The 14242-nt window shown below is 37.0% G+C and overlaps 1 non-coding gene across 1 annotated transcript; it reads left to right on the top strand.

The window, feature by feature from the left end:
- Positions 1-394: 394 nt before the first annotated feature.
- LOC123628941 lies at positions 395-501 on the top strand. Its single transcript, XR_006731820.1, has one exon. It is a non-coding gene; the product is annotated as a U6 spliceosomal RNA (small nuclear RNA).
- Positions 502-14242: the final 13741 nt, after the last annotated feature.

Genomic DNA, 14242 nt, shown 5'->3' with positions numbered 1-14242 from the left:
AGTAAGGGTTTATGGAGATTAGGGTATTAAATGAAGTTTAACCTCAGGTCTACCTCACAGTGGACCCAGTGGGTCCCTGAACCTATCCTGTGGTTATTTCTCCAGTTATGGAATGTATAATTGGAACAGACACAGTCAGCAATTGGGAGAATCACCCCATTCATTCTCTGACTTGTGGATTGAAGGCTATTATGGTGGGAAAGGCCAAGTGGAAGCTGCTAGAACTGCTTGTGCTTAGGAAAATAGTAAACCAAAAGCAATACTGCATTCCTGAAGGGATTGCAAAGATTAGTGCCACCACCAAGGACTTGCTTCAAGGGTGCAGGGGTGATGATTCCCACCCCATTCCCAGTCAACTCACCTATTTGGCTTGTGCAGAAAATAGATGGATCTTGTGCCCACTTTGGCAGCACCTATACTAAAATTGGAACAATACAGAGAAGATTAGCATTGCCCTTGTGCAAGAATGACATGCAAATTCGTGAAGCATTTCATATTTTTAAGAAATGATAAATGTTTAAGGTGATAGATATGCTAATTTCATGATTTGATCATTATACAATGTATACATGTATTGAAATATCACATCGTACTCCAAAAATATGTACAATTATTATGTGTCAGTTTAAAAAAAGAAAAAACAATGAATCTTTGAGAATGACAGTGGATTATCATAAGCTCACCCAGGTGGTGACTCCAATGGGAGCTGCTGTGCCAGATGTGGTTTCATTGCTTAAACTAAATTGATACATCTTCTGGTATCTGGTATGCAGTTATTGATCTGGCAAATGCCTTTTTTCCATCAATGCCTGTTAGTAAAGACAACCAGAAGAAGTTTGTTTTCATCTGGCAAAGACAGCAATACTGTCCTATCCCAGGAGTATATCAACTCTGCACCTTATGTCATAATTTAGTTCACAGGGACCTTGCTTGCCTTTCCCTTCCACAAGACACCACACTAATTCATTGCATTGATGACATTATGCTGACTGGACCTAATGAGCAAGCAGTGGCAACTACTGTAGATTTGTTGTAAAGACATTTGCATGTCAGAGGTGGGAAATAAATCAAAAATAAAATCGGGGTTTTCACCTCAGTGAAATTTTTATGGTTCCAGTGGTGTGGGGTATTTGAAGAGATCCTTTCTAAAGTGAAGGTTAGTTGTTGCATCTGGTTCTTTCTACAACCAAAAAGTTGCACAACACCCAGTAAGCCTCCTTAAACTTTTGAGGCAACAGTCCTCATTTGGATGTGCTACTCTGACCCATTTAGTGAGTGACCTAAAAAACTGCTAGTTTTCAGTGGGGCCAAGAACAAGAGAAGGCTCTGCAACTGGTCTAGGCTGCCATACAAGCTACTCTGCCACTTGGACCATATGTTCCAGCAGATCCAATGGTGCTTGAAGTGTCAGTGGCAGATAGAGATTCAGCTTGGAGCCTTTGACAGACCGCTATAGGTGAATCATAGCACATACCCTTAGGAATTTGGAGCAAAGCCCTGCTGTCCTCTACAGATAACTACTTTCCTTTTCAGAAACAGCTTTTGGTTTGCTAATGGACCTTTGTAGAGACGGGACACTTAACTTTGGGCTACCAATTTACCATGTGACCTGAGCTGCCCATCATGGCTATTATCTGACCCACCAAGCCATAAAGTTGGGCATGGACACCAGCACTCAATCATCAAATGGAAGCAATATATGAGGTTGGGCTTGAGTAGGCCCCAAAAGGTACAAGTGAGTTACATGAAGAAGTAGCTCAAATGCCAATGGCCCCACTCTTGCTATACTACCTCCTCTCTTCCAGCCTGCACCTACATCCTCACAGGAGCTCTCTATGATAAGTTGAATGAAGAAAAGGAAATAAGCGTGGTCCACAGATGGTTCTGCACGATATGCAGGCACCACCTGAAGGTGGACAGCTCCACCTCTTTAGCCCCTTTCTGGGACATCTCTGAAAGATAGTGGAGGGAAATCCTCCCAGTGGGCAGAATGTTGAACATTGCACATTGAACCTGGGCATTCATTTTTACTTAGAAGGAGAAATAGCCAGAAATATAAGTGTATATTGATTCATGGACTATGTCCAGTGGGTTAGGTGAATGGTCAGGGACTTGGTAGGAACATGATTGGAAAATTGGTGATGAGGAGGTATAGGAAAAAGGTATCCGAGTAGACCTATCTGAATGGGCAAAAAGACCTGAAGATATTTGTGTCCCATGTGAATGCTCACCAAAGAATGACCTCAGGATTTTTGTAATCAAGTGGATAGGATGACCTGTTCTATGGCTAACAGTCAGCCACTTTCCTCAGCTACTCCTGTCATTGCCCAATGGATTCATTTGCAAAGTGGCCATGGTGGTAGGAATGGTAGTTATCCATGAGCTCAGCAACATGGACTTCAGTTCATAAACGGTGACCTGGCTATACCCCCTGCTGAGAGCTCAATCTGCCAGCAGCAGAGACCATCACTTAGTCATTCCCCAGAGTGATCAGGAAGTTACTGGTGTCAAGTTCATTACATTCAACCACTTCCATCATGGAAGGGGCAGCATTTTATTCTTACTAGAATAGACACTTACTTTAGGTATGAATTTACCTTCCTCGCACATAATGTTTTTGCCCAAATTACCATCTGTGGACTTAGAGAATGCCTCATTCACCACAATTGTATTCTACACAACATTGCTTCTCATCAAGGAACCCAGTTTGCACATGAAGTGCGGCCAGAGGCCTATATTCATGGGATTCACTGGCCTTACCGTGTTCCCCATCATCCAGAAGCAGCTGGCTTGATAGAATAATGAAATGACCTTCTGAAGACTCAGTTACAGTACTAACTAGGAGACAATACCTTGCAGAGCTGGGGCATGTTATTTAGGAGCCTGTACATGCTCTAAGTCAGTGTCCAATATATGGTGCTGTTTCTCCTGTAGCAAGGATTCCCAGATCCAAGAATCAAGGGGTAAAAATGAGAGTGGCATTACTCAGTATACCCTAGTTATCCACTAGCAACATGTTTACATTCTGTCTTCATGACATTATGCTCTTCTGGTCTTCAGGTCTTAGTTCCAAAGGGTGGGATACTTTCACCAGGACATACAACAATAATTCCACTGGACTGGAAGTCAAGACTGTCACCGTGTTACTTTGGGTTCTTCATGCCTCTAAGTCAACAGGCAATGAAGAGAATTACTGTACTGGCTGGGGTGATTGATCCTGATTACCAAGGGGAAAGCTTGCAACTTATGGGGCTTTTACTCCACAATGGAAATTTAAGGAAGAGTATGTCTAGAATACAGTAGGTCCCTTAAAGGGTGTCTCTTAATACCACCATGCCCTGTGATTAAGGTCAACAGAAAACTACAGCCAGGCATAGAGGTAGGTGCCTGTAGTCCTAGCTATTCAAAAGGCTGAGGAGGGAGGATTGTTTGAGTCCAGGTGTTTGAAGTCAGCCTGGGTGACATAGTGAGACTCTATCTCTAAAACCAAAAAAACCAAGCAAAAACAAAACCCCTGCAATAATACAATTCAACAAAACTACTAACTAATTCTAGATCCTCCATGAATAAAGGTTTGGGTTACCCAACCAGGCAAAGAACCATGGGAAGCTGAGATATTTGCTGAGGGCAAAGGGAATATGGAATGGGTGGTGGAAGAAGATTGTTTTATTAATAAATAACAGCTCTTAACATGTGACCAGTTGCAGAAATAAGGACTGTAATTATCATGAGTATTTCCTCATTTTGTTATATATATGTGCTTGTTTGTGTATATATGTATATCAAATATCTTTTTTTCTTCCTTCTCTTATTCTCTTACATAAAATAAAATGTATTAATAACAGTTAACTTTCTATCACAGTATTTAAGTTACAGGATATCAAGGAGAAGAGTGAACATCACCCTAGGACTTTGCATCCTCTTAAGGGGAAAGGGTTAGCACATTTTCAGTTGTATGTAGGACAGTTGTGCCTTGTTAGGTGGAAGTATGACTTTGTTATTGTCTTTGTTTGGAGATATGTGTGTGGGTGCCAATTTGGCAAGGGGTGAATTGTGATGGTTCATTTTATACGTCAACTTGGCTAGTTTACAGTGTCCAGTTATTTAATCAAACATCGATTTAGGTGTTTCTGTGAAGGCATTTTATAAGTGCAGTTAACATCTACAATTGAAATAAAGATTATCCTTGATAATGTAGATGGGCCTCATCCAATGAGTTTCAGGCTGTAAGAGAAAAACCTGAAGTTTTCTGGCAAAGAAATTTTGTCAAGACTGAAGCGTCACATTCTGCCAAGTTTCCAGCATGCTGATTTGCCCTACAGATTTCCAAGTCAAGACTCCAGAATCAACTCTTGCCTGAGTTTCCAGCCTGCCAGCCTGTCCTACAGATTTCAGACTTGCCAGGCCCCACAATCATGTAAGCCAATTCCTTAAAATAAATCTTATATATGTCTTATAATATATGTATCTTATATATGTCTTATATATATTTATAAATATATATATATTTACTTATTTATCTCTCATTGGTCTGTTTCTTTGGAGAACCCTCACTGATACAAGTGTAGAGGGATAATTTTAAATAGGATAGTCAGGAAAGGTAACACTTGAGTACCACTTATATTTCTACCAATAGTTTATACTTTTTATTTTTAGTGCATTAAAAAAGTACTCCTACAATTTATTTTATAATTAAACTTTTCATTTTAAGATAATGTAGATTCACATGCAGTTTATTGCTCTTTTCGAAAAGCTAGATTTTGGTTTTGCTTTTTAGTTTGTTTTTTTTTAATTGTCTCATCTTATCTCTATTATTTCCTTCCTTCTGCTTGCTTTAAGTTTGTTTTGCTCTTCTTTTTCTAGTTTTTTGAGGTCAAATCTTAGATTATTGTTTTGAGACCGTTTCTGTTTTCTAATGTAAACATTTAGTGCTATAAACTTCTCTCTTACCACTGCTTTAGCTGCATCCCACATATTTTGATATTTTATATCTTCATTTGCATTTAATTTTACATATTTCTTTTTCTTTGAGATTTCCTCTTTAACTCATGGATTATTTAGAAGTGTGTTTAATTTCCACATGTTTCATGAGTTTCCTCTTGTCTTTCTTTTGTTGATTTTTAGTTTGAGTCCATTAAGGTCAGAGAACACATTCTGTATGATTTCATTTCCTTTAAATTTGTTGAGGTTTGTTTTATGGCCCAGGATATGGTTTATCTTGTGAATGTTTCATGATCACTTAAAAATTTGTATTTTTCTGTTGGTGGTGGAGTTTCCTATATATGTCAGTTAGATCCTGTTGGTTGATGGTGGTGATCACTTCTTCTATATCCCTGCTGATTTTCTGTGTAGTGGTTCTATCAATTGCTAAGAGTTGAAGTGTTGAAGTCCCTAATAATAATTGTGGATTTGTTTATGTCTCCTTTCAGCTCTATAAATTTTTGCTTCATGAATTTTGAGTCTTAGTTTTTTTATATGTTCACTTTTGGGATCCTCAAGTCTTCTTGGTGGATTGATCCAGCACATAGGTTGTGTGTATTTTTTTATCTACTTGATCAATCTTTGCATTTTGAGTGATGTATCTAGACCATTTATTTTCATTTAAGGTGATTATTTATTTGTGAAGGCTTAAGTATCCCATTTTATTGTTTGTCTTCTGTTTGTGTACACTGTTTCTTATTCCTCTGTCTCTCTCTTCTTGCCCTCCTGTGGGTTACTTGACCAATTTTCACAATTTCATCTTGATTTATTTATAGTGTTTTTGAGTGTATTACTTTGCATAGCCTTCTTAGTGGTTGCTCTGGGTATCACGATATACTTATATGACTTCTTATAGCCTTGTGGTATCAAAGTTTTACCACCTTGAGTGAAATGTGGAAAATTAACTTTCATTTAGGTCCCTGTACCTTCCTTACTTTAAAATATTACTGTCTTGAGTATCAGATGGAGCTGTAAATTTTTTTGTTTCAGCCATCATATATGTTATAGGTTGAATTGTGTCCCCTTCCCCAAATGTTAAAATACTAACTCCCAGTACCTCACAATATGACCTTATTTGAAAATACAGTTATTGCAAATGAGGTCATACTGGAGTAGGCTGGACTCTTAATCCAATATGACTGGTGTCCTTATAAGAAGAGAACAAGAGAAACATTGACAGAGAACACACAGGGAGAATGCCATGTGATGTTGTAATTGCAGAGATTAAAGTACTCCAGTTACAAGCCAAGGAACACCAAAGATTACCAGCAAACCACCAGTAGCTAGGAAAAGGCATGAAAGATTCTCCCCTACTGGTTTCAGAGGGAGCGTGACCCTGCCAACACCTTGATTTTGGACTTCTAACCTTCAGAACTGTGAGATAATAAATTTCTGTTGTTTCAAGACACACAGTGTGTGGTACTTTGTTATATCAGCCATAGGAAACTAATACAGATTTTGGTACTGGAAAGTGGTATGCCCCACTCTCTTTTTTTCTCCTCTTCTCTGGGACTCTGATGATATGAATATTGGATATTTTATTATTGTTCCACAGGTCTCTGAAGTTCTGTTCATGAGTTGAGAGTGATAATGGGTAGGGAGGGGGAAGTTTGAGAAGACAAAGTGAAATAATTACTTTGGAGAATGGGAGAAAAATTTATTAGGGGAATATGGTGGGTTGCTAGGAATGGAGTAGGGCAGTATGAAGTATGCATTTGATATTTGTGGTCATGAAATTAATGAGACTACACACTATAACATGCATCTTGTACATTTTGTCATGTATGAATGTTTATATGTGTGTATGTGTATAACTCTCTAGGCCCATGTATAACTAAATACTTTAGGACTTAGAGTAACCTACGTTATTTTCCTTTTAAATAACTCATTTAACTCCAAGTCAACTGTAATTTATGAATGTCTATACTGTTTCTTACAAGGCTATTTTGCTTCATTTTCAGGTGAAAGGCAAAGAAAATAACTTTCATAATATCACACTATAATAAAAGGTAGCAGAGCCTCCTAAAATGTGTGTTTCTTGATTTCCCTGGCCTAGATTTTGATTTGGCCTCACAGATCATCTTGGTTAAAGTCAGGTCACCTGGTCAAACTGAGTCTGTACAAAGCTCTTAACTTCCCATTGGTGATGCACATGGGCCATCATTGTAGAAGGCAGGAAGGATGGCTAGATAGTTAGGTGCTGTGCTGTGGAACTGGACAATATTACCTCAATTCTGGCTCTGTCACTTATTATCTGTGTGACTCTGGACAAGTTACTTAACCTCTCTATGCCTCTTTTTCAACATCTGTAAAACAGGGATAATAACAGAACTGACCTCATAAGGTTTGAGACATTAACTGATACGTTTAAGGAACTTAGTATGAAGCTTGTCAAACAGCTTGCTGATTGGTCATTTTTATCTCTCAAGGGCCACTTTTGTGCGTTCTTGGAGAGCCTCTCTCTGAGGATCTCTGACTAGCTCCCCTGACGGTGATGACACCTCTTAGGCTGCCCACTTCTTACCTACCTCAGCTTCAGTCCGTCCCACACAAATGCTCTTTTGCACTTATTTCACCTCTCTTAGGCAGTATTTCTTTAAAAAGTGATCCCTGTTTAGCTCCCTAACTCCTGAACAACATCTGTTACCAAGAAAAGCACATCCTATTGTCTTGCTCTTTGGAGGAGGTGCTGGTCTCTCCCCATGGCTCTGCTGTGGAACTGGCAGTACAACCATGTCCCTGCACTTCTAGTCTTCCCAAGTGTGAATTAAATATTAGACCTTATGTTTCCCAACTCCAGGGGACACTTATTATGCAAATGACCCACCCCTTGAGTCCCCTTTCACTTGGCTTGAGGTGAGGGAAAATATCCTATCTGGTCCCCCATGAGAGGCAGAGAAAGGAAACACTCAGTGCACCAACAATTCTCCAAAGAAATCCTCCAACTAGGGTTCTCTAACCTCAACTCCTTAAGTAGATGGGAATTTGGTGATGGGTTAATTCTGTTTAATAGTTCTCTGATCATGTCTTTGTGGGTTATTTGGTACTTCACTTAATGATATTTGGGGTGGTGGAAATAGTCACTCATGCTCTTCACCAGATATTTACATCTTTCCTCCTTTTTGGCACAGAATACGATTGCATATCTCTGCTTACCATGAGGTCAGATAAAGCTCATGTGACTTGTTTTGGCCAATGAAATGTGAGTGAAAAGCTTCTAGCCAGCAGTTTTAAGAGCCCCTGTTGCAGTGGCCATAAAAGTAGTTGTTGAGTAGAGCCCCCTTGCTGATATACATTGGTAATGTACCAATGAGAAATATACTTTTGTGTGTCAAACCACTCATATTTTGGGGTGGGGGTGTTTATTTTCACAGACTTTAGTCTATCCTGACAGGAATATATTTGACATTTATTTTTCTTGGTCTTTAAGTACTCTTTGTGAAATTCAAGAAAACCTAAAGGCTAACATTTTACATTTTGTTAAATTATTATTATTACTGTTTGTTCTTATTCTTATCAACTTTACATTGGAACTTGTGAAATTTTTTCTGTGTATGGAAAAGAGACTGATAAGAGACTCAAAGAGACAGAAAACCTGATTTCAAGCCCTGATGCTAACACTAATTTTATGTATCTGAGCCTTCCAAATTTTCCTCAAATAAAAAACAGAGATATATATTAATACCTCCCCTACTTACCTCACTGAGTTGTCTTAAGGATCAGTGAGATCATGGAGAAAAAAGTGCTTTGAAAACTCTAAAGTAGAACACAAACATAACATATACCTGTGGCTCATACCCCAGGCTATGCATCAGAATGACCTATAGGCCTTTTTCAAAGGTACAATGTAATGTATTGGGAGGAATATGGAGAAGAAACATTAAGTCAGACATTATTTCTGCACTCCTGTGCAGTTATTTTTGCAGGAAATCTATCAATTCTTCATTGGACAGAATAATCTATGGTGGCTTTCAAGTGATCAAAAAACCTTCCAGGCATGTCTGATCTATGTTCAGCACTATACCAGGCCATCTAAGAAATGCTAGAGAAGTCTAAGGCACAGCTCATGGCATCAATATTGTATTCTTTAACACATGGGCTGCCACACCAGAAAAAAAATTTTTCCTTGGGGCCATGGTGTTTTATTACAAAAATAGGATAAAAACTTTGAAAACAAAATGATCATAATTTAATGAAAAATTTGGTATTTTTATTGTTTTCTGTGAGTGGGTTATATGCAATTAAATTGTCAATATTAATTGTATCAATAAGAACATCAACAAGTAAGGTTTTAAGAACCAACTGCAGGGTTTTGTCCAGGGGGCCACCCATCATGTAACAGGTATGCTACAGCATGGTAGCATACATGTTGTCATGGTAAAGAGATGTGTGAGTTACATATGCTTCATGAAGCCCTGGGCTCAAAATAAATGTGAGTTAAATACAGCTGACATGGCAGTTAAAGTGTTAAAATTGCTAGGAGAGTGGATGTTAAGTGTTCTTACCCCTAAAATGATAACTATGTGAGGTAATGCATATGTTAGTTAGATTTAGCCATTCCACAATGTATATAGACTTCAAAACATCATGCTGTACGTGATAAATACATGTAATCTTATCTATCAATTAAAAAATAAGTAAGATTTTTGAGCAGGAGGCATAACAAGATTTTTTAAAAAATGAAACAAAACCTATAATTCAGGCAGAGTGAGGACCTTAATAAATCTTTTCCCCCAAAAAGCTATGAGGACCATTAACCTGGCTGAAGGTGGCTGACCTGATTTGGAGCTCTGCTGAAGTCCAAATGCCTAGGGGCATTGTTGAAAACAATAGTGATCCATATGAAAAAATTAAAGGCCAATATCATAGATGTCTGAGGCTACAATATTGGTTAAGAAAGCTAGAGATCAGCCAAAATTTTTAAACGGAGATCTGGAGACTAAAATAACTGTGGATGGAAGGTTTTGAAAAGGATGTCATATTCTTGAGGGATCTGGAAGTCTGTGTGCATGTGCAGGGCTAAGAACATAGTCAGGGAAGACCAGAGAGGGCCCCAGTTATCTACTCACTCCCAGCTGATAGTGAGGCTCTACATAAGCAAAAGTGAAAGCCAAGGCAGACCAACTAACTGCCTGAACTCTGAATGCATGTCCCAACTCTAAAATCATCTTAGAAAAGAGTGGAAACTTTTCTAGCTTAAGGTCTTTAAGTACAACGTGTTTAACATTGACCAAATATTAGTTGGCCACTAAGCAATGCCGACCTAGGGATGACTCCTAGGAAGCTGTCTTAGTTCATTTGGGCTGCTATAATAAAAATACCATAGGCTAGGTAATTTGTAAACAAAAGAAATTTATTGCTCACAATTACAAAGGCTGGGAAGTCCAAGTTCAAGGTGTCAGCGGATTCAAAATCTGGTGAGGGCTCACTCTCTGCTTCAAAGATGGAACCTTCTCACTGCATCCTCCCATGGCAGAAGGACAAAAGGGCCCCCTCAAGCCTCTTTTATAAGGGCACTAATCTCATTCATGTGGGTAGAACCCTCATGACCTAATCACCTCTCAAAGGTATCATCTCTTTGGGGGTTAGGTTTCAACATATAAATTTTGGAGGACATAAACATTCAGACCATAGCAGAAGCCAGGCTTAAAAATAAAAACAAGAATTAATAAAATCAACTGATTAGACACTTCAATGGTTGCACATTGGAGGGAAGATAGACACTATGGAATTAGTCTAGGCAAGTCACTAAACATACAAACAAAAATAACAGCAACATTAACAACAATTTGTTAATTGGGGGTGGGAAGAAGGACGTAGTTGGTATTTGGTACAATATTTTATCTAAAATATATTCAGTTTTCAACAAAAATTTATGAAACATGCAAAGAAACAGGAAAGTATGGCTCATACACAGAAATAAAAATCTATGAACAGAAACTGTCTCTAAGGGGAACCATGTCAAATTTAGTAAAAAGAAAAAGACTTCAAACCAGTTCTTGTAAATATGTTCAAAGAAGTAAAAGGAGGCATGTTTTCAAAATTGGGGGAAAGTATGACAACAATGACTCATCAAATAGGGAATATCAATAAAGACATGGAAATTATAAAAATAGAACCAAATGGAAATTCTGGAGTTGTAAAGTACAATAACTTAATAAAGAAATTCACTAGAGTGGCACAGCAGCAGATTTGAGCTGAAAGAAGAAATAATCAGTGAACTTGAAGCGACATGCCCTCTGAAGAACATAGAGAAAAAAGAATAAAGAAAAATGAACAAATCCTCAGAGAAATACAGAACACAGTTAAGTATATGCATAATAGGATAACAGAAGGAGAGGAGAGAGAAAGAAACAGAAAAATATCCAGAGAAATAATGGCTGAAAACTCCCTGAATATGGCAAAACATTAATTTACACTTTCAAGAAGTTCAACAAACTCCACATAGGATAAACTCAAAGAGACACACCATAGATAAACTGTTGAAAGACAAGGACAAAGACAATCTTGAAAGCAACAAGACAAAATGACTCACAAAGGAACCTCAATAAGAATAGCAACTGACCTTTCACCAGAAACTGTGGAGGCCAGAAGGCAGTGGGATGATGTTCAAAGTGCTAAAAGAAAAAAACTCTGTCAACCAAGAATTCTATCTCTCAAAAATGAAAATGAAATAAAGACATTCCTAGTTAAGCAAAGACTGAGAGAATTCACTGCTAGCAGACCTGCCTTATAAGAAATTCTAAAGGAAGTTCTCAAGCTAAAAAGACATAATACTAGGTGGTAACTTGAATCCATATGAAGAAATAAAGAGCACAGGTAAGGTAATTACATAGGTAAATATAACAGAATAAATATATATTTTACTCTTCATTATTTTTTAAAACACTGCATAAAACAATTTAATACTGTATTGTTGGGTATATAACATATAAAGATGTAATTTGAATGACAACATTAGTATCAAGGAGGGTAGACAGAAGTGAGTTATGTGGAGCAAAGTTTCTATATTGGAGTGAAATTAGTATTAATTCAAACTAGATTATTTTAAATTAAGATGCAAACTGTAATCCTGAGAACAACTCAAAGAAAATAACTCAAAAATACACTAAAGAAAACTACAAAGGAATTAAAATGGTACATTAGAAAATATCTATTCAACATAAAATTAGGCTGTGAAGGAGGAAGAGAGGACTAAGGAAGACATGAGATATCTACTAAAAAATACCAAGATAGTAGACATAAATCCAACTACATGAAAACTACATTAAACAAATGAATTATACAACCCAATCAAAACATAGATTGTTTGTCAGACTGGATAAAAGAAACACAAGATCCAACTATATCCTGTCTACAAGAGACACCCTTTTTTTTTTTTGAGACAGGTTCTCTCTGTGTTGCCCAGACTGGAGTGCAGTGGTGCAATCATAGCTCACTGTAGCCTCAAACTTCTGGGCTCAAGTGATCCTCCTTCCTCAGCCTCTTGAGTACCAAGGACTATAGGCATGTATCACCATGCCTGGTTAAATTTTTAAATTTTCTGTAGAGATAGGGTCTTGCTATGTTGACCAGGCTGGTCTTGAACTCCTGGCCTCAAGTGATACTCCTGCCTCAGCCACCCAAAGTGCTGGGATTACAGGCATGAGCCACCATGACCATCCAAGAGACAAATTTTAGATTCAAAGCCACAAACAAGTTAAAAGTAAGTGGATGGGAAAAGATATACCATGCAAATGGTAACCATAAGAAAGCTGATATTGCTGTACTAATATCACATACAGTAAGCTTTAAGACAAAAACTGTTATAAGAGACAAAGAGAAATAATTTATAATGATAAAATTATCAATTTATCAGAAAGATATACCTATTATAAACATATTTATGCCTAATGACAAAGCCTTAAAACATATGAACCAAAACTGATAGAATTTGGTGAAATAAACAATTGGACAATAATAGAGACTGCAATACCCCACCCTAAATTTATAGAACTGCCAGATGGTTACTCAGAAAGTATTAAAAAAACAGCTTGAAGAGCACAATAAAACAACTTGACTAAGTGATATCTATAGAACACTCCACCCAACCAAAGTATAATTCACACATCCTTTCCAAGTGCACATGAACCATTCCTCAGGATACACCACATGCTTTGCCATAAAATAAGCCTCAGCAAATTAAAATGATTAAAATCATGCAAAATATGTTCTCCAACCACAAGGACATTAAATTAGAAATCAACAACTGAAGGATATTTGGAAAATCCCTGAATACTTGGAAGTTAAATAAATAGTCCATGGATCAAAGAAGAAATCACAAAGGAGAATATAAAGTATTTTGAACTGAAGGAAAATGAAAATATAACATATCAAAATTTATGAGATGTAGCTAATGTAGTGCTTAGAGCAAAATATAGAGCATTAAACACCTGTATTACAAAAGAAGTTCTCAAATAAGTAATCTTCACCTTCAGAAACTAGAAGAAGACTAAAATAAACAAGGTAAAGAAAAGGAAGGAAATAATAAAGATTAGAATAGACATAAATGAAATACAAAACCAAAATCAACTGAGAAAAATCAATGAAACCAAAAGTTTGTGCTTTTAAAAGATCAACAAAACTGAGAAATTTTTAACTACAGTGACCAAGACAAAAGAGAGAAAATACACATCACCAAAATTAGGAAAAAAGAGGGTACATCACCACAGAACATACAGAAATTAAGAGGATTATAAAGGAATACTATAAATGAATTTATTCCAACAAATTAGAAAACTTAGATGAGCAAGTTCCTAGAAAGGTGTGAATTACCCACACAGATGTTTTTAAAAACCCAGAAAATCTGAATGAATTTATAACAACTAAAGAAATTTAATCTTTAATTGAAGATTTCTCATAAGGAAAACCCAGACTCAGGTGGCTTCCCTGGTAAATTCAATAAAACATTTAAAGAAGAAATAATACCAATATTCCACAAACTCTTCCAAGAAACAAAAGAGGAAGAAACATTGTGCATCTTATTCTATAAGGGCAGTATTAGCTTGACACTAAATCCTGACAAAGATCTCACAAGAAAACAAAATCACAGACTGATATCCCTCATGAATACAAGTGGAAAATCCTCAACAAAATAACAAATGTTGATTATAATGTGGAGAAACTGAAACAGTCATTGCTTTGGAAAACAATTTAGCAGTCTCTCAAAATATTAAACACAGAATATTTACACCCCCTTAATATTTTGAAATTAAACACACAC

This window comes from Lemur catta, chromosome X (assembly GCF_020740605.2).
Source record: "Lemur catta isolate mLemCat1 chromosome X, mLemCat1.pri, whole genome shotgun sequence".
NCBI classification, from domain to species: domain Eukaryota; kingdom Metazoa; phylum Chordata; class Mammalia; order Primates; family Lemuridae; genus Lemur; species Lemur catta.
Note: the sequence above shows the minus strand (reverse complement) of the source record. Positions and strands in the feature narration are given on the sequence as shown.